Source organism: Neodiprion fabricii, chromosome 5, assembly GCF_021155785.1.
Source record: "Neodiprion fabricii isolate iyNeoFabr1 chromosome 5, iyNeoFabr1.1, whole genome shotgun sequence".
In the NCBI taxonomy this organism is placed as follows: Eukaryota; Metazoa; Arthropoda; class Insecta; order Hymenoptera; family Diprionidae; genus Neodiprion; species Neodiprion fabricii.
The window spans coordinates 28,683,208-28,696,642 of NC_060243.1; the positions used below are offsets into that span (position 1 = coordinate 28,683,208).

The 13,435-nt window shown below is 37.5% G+C and overlaps 1 protein-coding gene across 4 annotated transcripts in view; it reads left to right on the forward strand.

Moving 5' to 3' along the window:
• Window positions 1-13,435, forward strand: part of LOC124183967 (semaphorin-1A-like) — a 220,037-nt gene that overhangs the window by 102,657 nt on the left and 103,945 nt on the right. The window contains exon 2 of one of the 4 annotated variants that reach the window (XM_046573197.1): window positions 12,234-12,378. The exons of the other annotated variants lie outside the window; for them this stretch is intronic. The gene's annotated coding sequence lies outside the window, so the exon portion shown is untranslated. The remainder of the gene's footprint in view (window positions 1-12,233; window positions 12,379-13,435) is intronic. 4 annotated transcript variants of the gene reach the window in all.

Below are 13,435 nucleotides of genomic sequence, written 5' to 3' on the forward strand. Positions count from 1 at the left end.
AATTGTTTTATATCTATATACACGCGTCAAAGTGGCGGCGAATCCGTTTTATCCTCTATATCTGAGGGTAAAAAGATTCTTTCGTCAGAATTCGCCGTAATTTTCAGTGCCTGCCACAAATTTCTAACCTCGGATCTTTTTGTACATCGGTTTTATCAATTTTTCTTCCCTTTTCTCCGATAACCTGTACATAATAGCGGGGATTGTATAAACCGTGTACGTAACGTTCGACATATAATTGATAACTGGGATAAAAAAATCATTAAAACGAAAAAAAAACAAAAAAAAAAAAAAAACAAAAAAAACAGTAAAAAAAAATACAAAGGAAAGAAAACGTAAAAAAATCGATCCTCGAGGACCAGAGAAACCGGATTTTTTCCCCCATGGGATTTTATACACCTTATTTATTATAAGTTTCAAGGGTAGGTGCGGTGTTCAATTACATTTTTGATTCCTTGTGGTCGTAACTTTACTCCCTGAGCTCGCTCGCTCACCTTGTCATCGGATTTTGTTCCGTTTCGTTCGGTTCCCTCGAAGCTATGATTTGTTGTTGGCCAGCCTGGCAGGTATAAATTGTCACGATTGTTATAGCTGCCTGCTTGCTTACCTGACTGTCTGCTTGTACCACCATGAAAACCGACTTCGAGGGTTTCGCCCTATAACCTCGTATCTCATACAACTTCTCTTCTCTTCTAGCCTTTAACCGTTTCGATCTAGAACACTGGAACATATTTTCGTAAATTCGGTGCTGGAAATTGAACGATTTTGATGGGCAAGAAATTATTACACGAAATGTTGTTTTTGTAGTGAAAAATTAGCACGAAGAAATTTGAAAAATTTTTAACAGCAATTTGCAAAACATTTATTATGGTTGGGTCATTTTAGCGTAGGTAAACAGGGTGGTCGTTCTAATCGCTACAGGTGAATATCTCGGAAACCAGAAGATACTCGGATACGTATTCAAGGTTTTTGATAAATTTTCAGTATCATGAAATATTTGTAAAAATTTCATCGCGAAATAGTGATGAAATGCTAGTTTTTATCCGGTAGACATTCTTTTGTTTTTTTTTTGGTCTAGTGATTTTATCAAAAGTGATGTAAAGCGAGGAATTCCTGATTTGGGGAAAAGTCAGGGAATTCAATTCCAGATGATTCGTTGCCTCGGTTTATTGCAGGTTTAAAAATTATGTGAAAATTTTTACGCATATTCATAAAAAGTCGAAAATTTATTGTCAATCGTCGACATGAAATCCGAGCACTTCGTTTCTACCAATAGTTACGTAAAAAATATCGCAATAACGAATCGCTTGAAAATCAAACTGTGAAAAATTTTTCAAAATATAAATACACGTTTCAAAATTTATACGAATCTCTCTATATTCCAAAATTATAATTTCTGTATCGAAGTACGAGAAGAAAATAACAATAATAACAACAATAATAATAATAACAATAATAATAATAATAATAATTTTCAACCTAATCGTCAGTTTTCGTCCAACTCAAATACCCGCAAAATTAATCGATAAAAACGGATGAACAAAATCAAACTCCACAGAATAGAATAGAATAGAATAAATTTTATTACACTAGGGTAGCGAACCCAAAAGTATAAATTAACAGCCCAATAACAAAGAAATACAAATTTTAAACTTAAAAAATAAACTTGAATCTAATGTACTTAAAAATTAACTTAAATCTAATGTATAAGCGAGTAAGTTAAGTAAGTAAGTAAAAACAGAGAGAGAGAGAGAGAGAGAGAGAGAGAGAGGAAATATGTGACGCAATGTTCTTTTACCTCACGATTGTGATTGTATAATGATTTTCTAAGGTATGCGCCAGCAGCTGCAGACTGCGCGTCGTGCGTTATGCCTGATCAATTATAATTGCTTGAATAATGTACTATACCTATAGCGGAATAGAGCTGCACAGATGTTTCGCGATATCATACGTCGTCTATTCCGTAAGAATTCTGCAGGTATGCGAACACCTGTCGGGAGAGGTCCAAGCGCGGCGGACCTTTTTCTTTCTTTTTTTTTTTTTTTTTTTTTCTCGTCTTCCATGTTTATTTTTTCACCGCAAGAGAAAATCCTTCCATCTCAAAATTCCGCTTCGCCTCAAAGTGTACACGATCCTTCTCGTCGTTAATTCTCACACGTTTTTGACGAATTTTTCGAAAATCGAAGGGAAGAATCGAAAAAGGGGCGATGAGTGAATTTATTTATTTTTTTTTCATATTTTTTTTTGTTGTTTTTGTTCAAATTTTCATCCTACGTTACACGCGCTTTCAGCCGTCTTTGTCATTTCCTCTTCAATTTTTCATTTATTACATTCTTCTTTCATCGTCTCATGTTTTTATAATTTGAGGTGAGATTTGAAAGAAGTGTAAAAATTTTTCCTTTCATCAAAAAAAAAAAAAAAAGACAAAAATGGCGTATAATTACAAATAACCGTTGCTTGCCGTTAATTGATTACTCTCGGTTGAACGATTGATGGTCTTTGATATATGATAATTAGACTCACGATCGTTGATAAAAATTTCATTACACACGCATGTATATTATACTCTGATTTTTACTTACAGCTTATTTTTTTTTTCAATATTCTTTTTTTTTTCAACAGGTTTCTGTCTCACGTTCCTAATATATATATATATATATATACTATACGTTTATTTCGATTACGATCGAATGTTTGCGCAATTATATAACAATGAAAGAGCGTTGTCACATCGGTAAATAGCGGTCTCAATATTCTTGCATTGCGTATCTCCGACTCGCGATCGATATACATAATATACGTGTATATATGTATAATATACATGTATATATATATGTGTGTATATGTGTGTATAGTTAATATTTATACAGTTTCGTAACGTTTTGACGACGAGGCATACGTTTAATGCTCACGAGAGGAGAGGAGATTTCTCTTTCGTATTTCGTCGTCGTTGTTTTTGTTTAGCTCTGGAATAATTCACTCTCTGTCCAAGGAACGGGCAGGTGCGTGTGGGCAGTTAAAAACTATACCGAGAGAGAAAGAGATAGAGAAAGAGAGAGAGAGAGAGAGAGAGAGAGAGAGAGAGAGAAGTAACCGACCAACAACGATCGAGCCAACCTGTCTACCTACTTGATTTTCTCAGCCTCGCACACTGCAAGATAACATATGTGTGCATGTGTGTTTGTATGTGTGTATATATATATATATATGTGTGTATATATATATATATGTGTGTATATATATATATATATATATATGTACCTATATATGTTCACAAAACCCGTAACCAGTTCTTACATTCACTGACTGCACAGTCAGATATTATTACGCAGCTGAAATTTCTATGAGGAGGATAAATTTGTTCGTGGGTATCGCGTGTGGAATTGCAGAATGGTTACTAAAGGTACTAATTTTTAATTGACCTTTCCATTTTTATTATTCGTGAACATCAAGCGGCGGGCAAAGGAAATTAAAAGTGTAAAATAACGTATTTATTGTAGTGATTTATTTTTACATATCTTTATCACGCAATATATGTCGTAGGTATTGAGATTTCGATTTTTATTTTCATACAATATACGTCCGTATCATCGAAGCTTTAATTTTGTAATATGTCTACAAATCATGCTTGTCAACGATCAGGGGAATCTGGAATGCTATATGGGATTGATTGTGAATTGTAGATGAGGATTTAAAAAAAGGCTGTGAGATCCATTAAAAAAAAAAAAAAACAAAGAAAAAAGAATAAGAACGAACAAATCGTTTTGGCATGTTTTTTTTTTTTTTTATTAATAATAATAATGAAACGTAGGGGAAGTAAAGAAAATAAATGACGAGGGAAGAAACAAACGAATCAAATGGATCAAAGATTGTTTGCGATTGATTTGTTCGAGGGTCGAATTTTACGTTGTTTCTTATTTCTTGAACTCCATTTTTTTTTGTTTTTGGTCAATACGTCGAAAAAAATTGACTTGTATCTTACTCGCGTCGAGAATAAAATTTGATAGACAAATAAGAAAATGACGATATTTTTTTTCTTCATAAAAATGGAATTTGAATAATGGTTAATTAATTTTCCATTTTTTCGCGTTAAAACACGTTTGATGCAGAAGCGTGTGGCAGTGATTGGAAAATTTTTATCAAAAAAAAAAAAATTTCATGACGATGCCAGCGTAACGATTCCGACACACAATCGTGGCGTTTTAGAGAGCATCGGCGTCTAGATGGAATGGAATGCGATGCAATGCGATGCTATTCGAGCGTAGTCGAGGAGCGGAGGGAAAAGTTGATAGAAATGAAGAGAGGTTGCGAGGGCGAGAGAAGTACGATGAAAATAGAGAAAATAGAGGAAATCGGTGTTGTATGAAAGGAATAGGTAGCTAGCGGCAGTGGAAAATGCGGCTTTTGCCGAGGAGATGAGGGAGAAGGAAAAGAGCGAGCAAAGTGAAAATGGCGAACGGGTAGTCGAGCATAAACTCTGTAAGTCTTCTATGCATTCCATGTACCTTATACGTCTCGATTTACGTCTGTAAGCATCGATCGCAAAATTGTTTGTTATATAACAACACTGTTTAACTTGTTATGAAATAACACACCGGTCGAAATTTTTTGTCGCATTAAAAGTCAGATGCTTGTGCTGTTTGAAAATTCAAACGTACACATTTCGCGTAGGTTGGCTCGCCTGCGTCGCAGACAAGAATATCGTTGCGGGAAGATTTCGCCGACCAATGAGATTTAATTATTTTGGCGCATGCGCGGTTGATTTTCACGTTTCAAGAGATTGTCCCGGTATAATTGGCTACGTTTACTTTTTTAACTTTTGTGAAAAGATGAAGAAGAAGAAGAAGAAGAACATTGAGAAAAATTTCATTTGTTACAGTAACTAAAAAAATTGAGTAAAACATGTATCGTTTTTGGTTATTGCAACGCAAAATCAGTTCCTTCGGTTTACTCTACTTGTGCGGTAACTGGAAATAAAAATTTCTTCCAGTGAAGAAAAATTGGAAAAAGGCATAGAGGATGTGAAGAAAGGGGGTTTGGAATAGAGAAGTGTTCGATAGATGCGAAAACGTCACGCCCTGGCCGTACGTCATTCCTCGAGATTGAATTAACTCTTCTCTTTCTCCTTCCCCTTCTCCTTCTCTTTCCCTCTCGATGGAAACGCAAGCTTTACGCTTTCTATAGGTAGGCAAAGCCATGAGATATATGACCACGTGTCGCTGTGTGGAGTTTATAACCGCGTTTCGTTGAGTCCGTGTGTTTGTGAGTCGTGAAACCCTCGAACCCTTCCATCTCCTCTTCTCACCATTCCATCGGCGCTTCCTCTTCTTCACCTATTCCTATTTTAACCCTCCGTCAACTCCTTCTTTCGGACCCGACGAATTTCTCGCCTCGCTTCGCTCGCGGGTTTCCCTCCCTCTTCTCATCCTCTTCGTCACCCTGATGAATTTCCAATACATTCACACTCGGCGCACAGTCCACGCATTATCGAATCCTCGTAGTTGAAACGAAACTAACCGATTGGTATTGACGCCGGTAAAGTGTAAGTAATTCTCGATGCGTTATACTTTGTGAGAGAATTTTGGAATATGAATTTGGAAATTCTCACTTCGCAGCTTTTCGAGGATAGTCTGAAATTTTGTAAACGACGATGTAGAAAAACATACTCACATGTTGTAAATACATGTTCAAATTTTCAAACAGAAACTTCGAACGAAACAGATTTTATGCTGTAGAATTTGAGAATTGTAAAGATTCATTTGTTTTTGTACTTTAAATTTACAGCAAAATAGCCGTAAAACTTATTATTTGTTGATTCGTTCATCCGTTCAATCATTCGATAATGCAATACATCAATTATCGGTCGAACGGTGTATGAATTAAAATTATAAATGTAAATCGTTTCTTTGTCATCAAAAATTTTATAAATCGATCGTTTTTCTTAGTCCAACCCATCTGTGTAAATTGTCTCTCTTTAATCTGAATTGTTAAATACTCTCTCGCTTTAAATTTTATATGATCCGATGAGGTTTTATCATTTCAAACGTTTGAATGGTTTCACTAATAATCACTCATATTTTGGTTACGATTAGCGCCAATCAGTCGATGTTATTAATGGCGACACGTTCGTTGAAATCTCAAATTAATGTAATTTCCTATCCGAAGATATTTCAAAAGGTTTAATATAGAAATTCATACTGATTTAGTAATTATTTAACTTAAGTCTTCGTTTAAATGTTTTTTGTGATTTTTTGTTTTTTTATTCGAGGCACGGATATTTGACGCGTTGTAATGTATTTTCAAAAGCCAACTCCTCGAAAGTCATTCGATAATTGCACAGTGATAATGTTTCAGATGGTTGAAGATATCTTAGAAAGAAAATAACTGCAACATTTCTTCTCCCGTGGCAGTAGTGAGAAAAATTGAACACGTATTTGAAGAAATTTTAACAACATCGATCATCTTTGTCTTAATCCCTTCAATGACAAGTAAAGTATCCGTCGATCGATCACGACAGTAATCCTCTGAAACTATAACTTCACATGTCCAGCGCTATCAGAGGTTTTTTTATTTACAAAAATTTTCAATTCGAAGCGTTCACCCAAACCATCTTTGCGCTGGATTGAGATCTTCCATCTTTTTGGCTTTTCAATTTACCGCATCATCGCGCGGCTGTTTATACAAAAACGGAAATTCAATTTGCTGAAGAAAATAACACGTTTTAAAGTTTCCGTGGCTGAAATGGCTTTTGAAAATTGTCTACGCAGATTAAATTTCGGCAGATGATCGGTATACGATGTATACGTCAAGAATTACTTGCAAATTTATTTTTAAAAATTTTCTGCATTTTTCTCAAATCTGAAACAGTACCCTGAATTTTTTTTCAGATTTCTTATTCAACTGCTCAATTATTTATAAATAATTAAAATAATTTTCAAAATTACCTTTTCTATTCCTGACATTTTAAGACCGGACCCATGATTGGACATCCATTTTTGTTTTCACCACTTTCAATTTTTTTTTTTTTTTATTTGGTCAGATAAAACACTGTTTGAACAGTATGAAAGTTTCTGAAAAATTCTCAAAACTTTTATTTTTCACTCGAAACATTTCCAGACCGGTTCCATTATGGAGCAATTTTTGTCTGTTTTTTCTTTGGCACGTTAAACTTTTTTCATCAACTTCATCATGAAACCGGTCTAAAAATGTCTTGAGTGAAGAATAGAAGTTTTGAGAATTTTTTTGTGATTTATAAACCGTTTAAACAATGTTTTGGTTGATCAAAAAAATTAAAAGTGCTAAAAAAGTTGTTAAAAAATCGGCCCAGCATGGGGCTTGGTTTTGAAATGTCTGGAAAAGAAACTACAGTTTTTGATCATTTTAAAATCGCTGCTATTCAATATATTTTAAACAAAATCAAAAATCCTGAGGGTCAAACATTGGTTGGGTTTCGCATGGAATTTCCCCTCATACAGTACAAACAAAGACGAGGACGAAGATTTGCAACGATTGGTTCTTCAGGGTATATTGATATTTCTTTTTTAGGGTGTCGGATGATTGAATAGCTTTCGCAAGAATTCTGTGCATACGTATGATTCGAAGCTGCGAAGTTGCGAAGTTGCGACACTTAAAGAGACGAAGGTAGACGATGGGCTTGTTGAGTTTTGAATACACGGGTTCGACGAATTTGATTGAACCCTCGATTGCGTGCCTCGATCAATTTCCTTTTCCTTTTCCTTTTCTCGAATAGAGAGAGAGAGAGAGAGAGAGAGAGGGAAAAGGAGCCGAGCGGTGCCTTTGGGAGTGACACTTTTATCCCGAAATCCATACGAATTTTTTTTTTTTATCTTATTTTCATTTCTTTTTCCCAACATATCCGTCGAATATATTCCATCTCTGCTCCCCGAGACTTTGAAAATAATATTCTATACAACCAGTCGCGAATCTCGTTATTCTCAAACTATGTACGGAGACCCGAGATCAGTGACACCTATCGGATGGAATAATTTCTATGGTTACAGTGCTCCGGATCCCGTTGACCAGACTAAGTTGAGACTTTGGAATCCCCAAGATTCTCGGATAGCTGGGATTATCCCGGAGGGGGAAAAAAAAACTTCTTCTTCTTCTTCTTTTTCTTCTTCGTCTTCAGCTTGAGCTTTGTACAAGTCTCGAGGTTCAACGACGAAAAGAATTTCTGTTTAAGGACGAGAGTCGAGATATTATAAGGCGTAAGGTATCAAGGGAGGTGTAATAAAAACAGGGTGAAAAAGAAACGAACGGTCATTTATTATAATCGTACCGTGATACGGAGTAAGTTCTGTCAGGATGAAACACCGAACTGTATGATGGATATGAAGCTACGGCTTCAAATCCCGAGTGGCCGAAGAAGAGATGGAGCATGGCGTGAGGAAAGATGATGAAGAAGAAGCGGAAGAGGAATCCACGCTGGTTTGCCGAGTCGTCGGTGAATTTGTGGATGTGGAATGAGTGTTTGTTGATCAGGATTTATGGACTTCCATGTAACGTTCATGGATGACGGTAACCACACGGAGAGAACGAAGTCTTTGCAGTACGGTCACCATGCATTGAGCATCTTACGTCGTGAGATGTTGATCCAATGTTCTCCGTTCTTCTTCACGCTTTTGGACACTTCCAAATCTCTTCGCATATTCGCATTCCGGGTATTTTCCCCATGAAATTTGGCAACCGCATTTGTGGAACGGACGCGAGTACCGAAAGACGCCATCATCCATCTTAAGAGTGTTTAACCGAACCCCGCCACAAGTGTAATTCGAAGACCCGGGTCGACGTTGCAATATCGCGAAATTATACGACCCTGGATCGCATTGACCTTTTCGCCGGTCGAAGCTAACTGTCCGAAGGTTAGACACGTACGCGTTTATCGCGTTATATAATATTTTATCGTTCTCGTAGGGGGAAATACCGCGGAAGGATTTCTTCTCCCTCGTTTCGGTCTCGGGCTCCTTTTTATCACTGATCAACCTCGCGATTCCTCGATTTCAAATTATTTCTTTACGATTATTAATCCAAGAGGTGGAATAACGCGTTGATCACGCGATGCACCTTCGGTTCCAACCTGCCTTCGAAGCCATTTGAATATACATACTCACATACTTGCATGCATACCTTGACCCTGCAGCTTGTACCGTTGCTTGCAGTATCATCGCCTATTCCGTACGGAATCCCGTATATTCGCGACTTTAACGGTCGTTAACTCCGCTCCTGCTGCTGTTGCTGTTGTTGTCCTCGGTGACCGCTTAAGCATTGCAGATCTGCTTTTCCTCTACCCGTTGGAATGCTCGATACACACCCCAGCGTTATCCTTACGAAATCCTGTTACTCGTGTATCTTGGAAACTACAGATGTCATTTCTATGCATTTCTCATATCTACAGGTCACTACGGTTGTAATTGGATTGGAATGGGATTGGTGCGTAGTGCCAGTTCCGTAGGTTAACGGTAACCGAAGTTTCGATCTGGAACTTTCATCCTCGTATCATATGTGTACAAAATATATGACTCACGGTGTTCTTTATGTGTAACGAAAAGTTTGTGCTTACGAAGTATGAGGTTCGTTTCATTTTCAGATAAATTTTCAGAAAATCAACATCAATGTCTGGAATTACGAGACTTTCTGTTTCACATGAAATCGCTTGGTCTTATTTTTGCTACACCGTCTGACATGGTGAAGCCAAATCCGATACGTTGGGCACTTTGTCGCTTACCTTCAAACGGAAGAACTGCTCGTGCACATCGTCCGCGGATTAAAAGCAAATTTGAAAATAAAGATGAGACCGAGACGATAAAGAAAGGAATAAAGTCTCCACGCTATGAGGAGAAATAATTACTCCCAAGCTAACACTGAATAATTTATACCAAATCTCTGAAGACTGGACGTCTACCCTCGTTTCAATTTTACAGACTCTCCCTTTCCTCTTTCTTCCTCTTCTTCTTCTTCTTCTTCTTCTCCTCAATCTTCTTATTCCTCCTGTATTCTTCGTCTCAAGGTTCAAAAATCTTTCGTAATTTGACGCGGGGCTGAAAGCCAAGTGAAACTTGTTAAAAATGAAGGACCTCGGGATCCATTTCAATTGGTGTTACGACCTGGAATTGCAGAGAGAAGCGAGCGGAGTGACGTTGCTTTGAGGCTACTGAATCAAACTTTTTTATTCCATTCAACATTTCTCTCTGTCTTTCGGTCGCTTACTCTGACCGATGAATTTTTTCCCTCCATTTAATTCCGCGGTTATAATACCGTGTATCGTTCACAAAATTTTCGGTCACGACCATTGCTGCAGAGAACATCTTACGGTGCCTTCGGATACCCGCTTATGAATCCGGTCAGCATTCTCAGCCGACTTTACGGTATCAGATGTGAAATATTTGTCCAGCTGGGCATGGGGCGAAGGGTTCATTCCTATCACGTTGTCGTTGAAACTCGGGTTGATTGGTGTTTGCGCACCGTGGAGTCAGAGTCGAGTCATTGTACTACAATTGGTTCGGAATATCTATCGTCCTTCTCACGGTCTAAAGAGGAGCAGGAGGAAGCAAACGGCCTGAATGGTCAAGCAGGAAATTTAGCAACCAGGAAGATTCAGGCCTGGAATTGCGCGTATCAGTTCCAAGCTTTCAGTCCTAAAACACTGCCTCGGTACGGTACGTGATTCCGATACCTTAAGAGCCCCCGACTCTCTCTCATCCAGGTCCGTGAATCGCGCAGGGTTCAAATTAATCCGCCGACGCTTTCAGACTCCGGAAGATATTCGTCCCCGTGATTAGTAATCTGGGTTAAAGGCCGTTTTTTTTTTTTTTTTTGATTTTTTTTTGACGCCGATGTTCTTCCAAATTAGTTTGAAGGAGTTCAAAGTGGTTCGTGACTCTTTTACCGCGTTACGTCGTGTCGACGAGACACTCTAACTAGACTTTTTAAAGTCAATTTTAGTCTAGGTTGGTACTATGACGTACCTTATTATGCACTTGAATTATTGTACACGTAACAAGTTTTGTAAATATTTCATCACACGCTTCTTTTAATGTAATTTGATGATCGTGAAGCGATGTGATGTGGTGTGAAGTGGAAAGGAAAGAGAAAAGACCAGTCGTTATACTCTAATTGGTGACGATTCAAGATCCAGTTTCGACTATGATTCTTTTCCTGAAAAAGAGAGACTGTACTTTAATCCATGTTGTTTTTTATTTCACTTGGCTTGTTATATTTTACATCGTAGATTCGGTTCTCGTGCCGATAATTGCGAAAGATCTAACGATCCGTGGAAAAACTTCATGCTCTCGATACCGCCGCGCATTCATTCTCCTTCTCACTCGGGATAATCGGATTCAAACTTTCTCTGGCTATTCCACCGCTATGCATGTGTATGTATATGAACAATTAACAATCAACATTTGTCAGCAAAGATAACAGCGCGATTTATGAATAATTTACTATTTCCCATTTATTGATTTAACAGTTTTATCAACTGTCGAAGTAACTTTGAAAAACAAAACTGTACAAATAAAGAAAATCGCTATCGTCGATCCTTTTTTGGTAATTGCGACGCAAAATCAGTTTCTGAGGTTTACTCTACTTTTTTAGTTGAACAAGGCTTTAACGTCAATTTATCGTTGCACAAGAATTAAATTTTCGCAACAGTTACCAAGAAAATATAGCAACAGTGATCGTAATGAGAAAGAACAGCAACGGATACCAGACTTTCCGGTAACAGCTAGAAAACTAATTTTCATTTTCCACCTAGAACTATATTTTTCGATTGTGGTAAAAAATGAAAATAGTGAAAGACTGAGCGGTAACTGAAAGAAAAAATTTCCAACGAATTATTGGTAAAAAGTCATTGGGGATAAGGTTTATATCTGGTTCTTATAATGGTTCGTTGAAAAGATAGAAACAAATTCGCAACAAGTTACAACTTTATAGATTCGTGACTATTTTATAGATCACGCTATTTTTGACGAACTTTCCCGCAGGGGTAAAATCATCGATGTTAAGTCACGGATTTAAAAATACTGCAAAGGTTCTCATTAATTTTCACAATATCAAAATAATACCAGTAAATTATTACGATTCCACGATTCGGACATATTCCTGGCATGAAAATCTCGCAAAGTACTTACATACCTACCACACATAATGTGTAATACGGTCGTATTTCTGTATATATATATATATGATGATCGAATAATTTTCTCTGGCATCAGATGGACCGAGGACCTGAATAACTCGAGTGCAGTTGCAGACGTCAGAGTTCTGCTTGATATTTCAATATGAATGGAATAATGCATTTTGACGGTGGTTGGCTGGATCTGGTGGACGACGCCGGGCGTCGCTACGACGTCCTGTAACGTACAGTATAATGTATATACAGTGGACGGTGTTCGTCGGGGGGTTCATTTGAATTCAGCGCTTGAACTGAATTTTAAATTAACCCGAATTATCTTAATAAGGATCCGTCGCCGCGACGCCGTCATGCCGCTTCCTCCCACCTTCGTCGTTCTATCGCTGCACTCGCTCTCTTCCTTCCTACCTCAATTTGTATACATTGAATTTAAAGCAATGCGCATTTCCAGCCAATCAATTACACCACCTGCCCTCCTCCGCCCCTCTTATTCACGCTTTTACCAGACGTTCAGACAGTATAAAACGATGAAACGACCGCGAGACAGCCGTGCGGGAAAAAAATTTTTATTATCCGCAAATTTCAACGCCACTGCTGGATGATGAAAAATTATTTCAAATTGCTTTTTCATCGCTCTTGCCACGTTGTGTATGGAAAAATCGTGGACGTCTGTACGAAAATGAATCTCTCTAATTTGAATCAATCTCTACGTTTTAAATTTCAATTTGTCGACAAAACACTCGCGATGATATTTGAAACGATTTAATGATAAAACGAATAAGTATAATCCAATAGGAAACAATTTTGTGAAGAGACAAGCAATTATTTTTGTAAATGAATAAAATAAAGAATAATACCGACGTGTAATTTGGATCGTACTTTACGGTTCGTTTAGTAATTATATTGGTTCGTAACGTGATAAAATGTCTACCAAAAAAATAGTATTTTTACAGCTTGTCTGTTTTTTTCGTTTTCATTATTCTTTCTTCTGGCAAAAAATCCGTAATTTCTGTTTTCCCAGACTTAGCATAACGTATTTTTTCCAAACCCCCCCCCCCTCCCTCCTCCTCCTCCTCTCGACCTTCTGAATTAATCTAACGGCTTGTATAATCTTGTGTGTTTTTTACACGATCGTTATTCGCCGAGTGCGGCTCACGCCGTGGATTCGTTGGCTAGCTTTCAAATCACGTCGAGATCTCTTCCACCCCCGGGCGGCTCATCAACGTGTACATCAGGCATTGAAATTTAAGGACATTGAAATTTAGCCTCCGGTACGACGAAAAT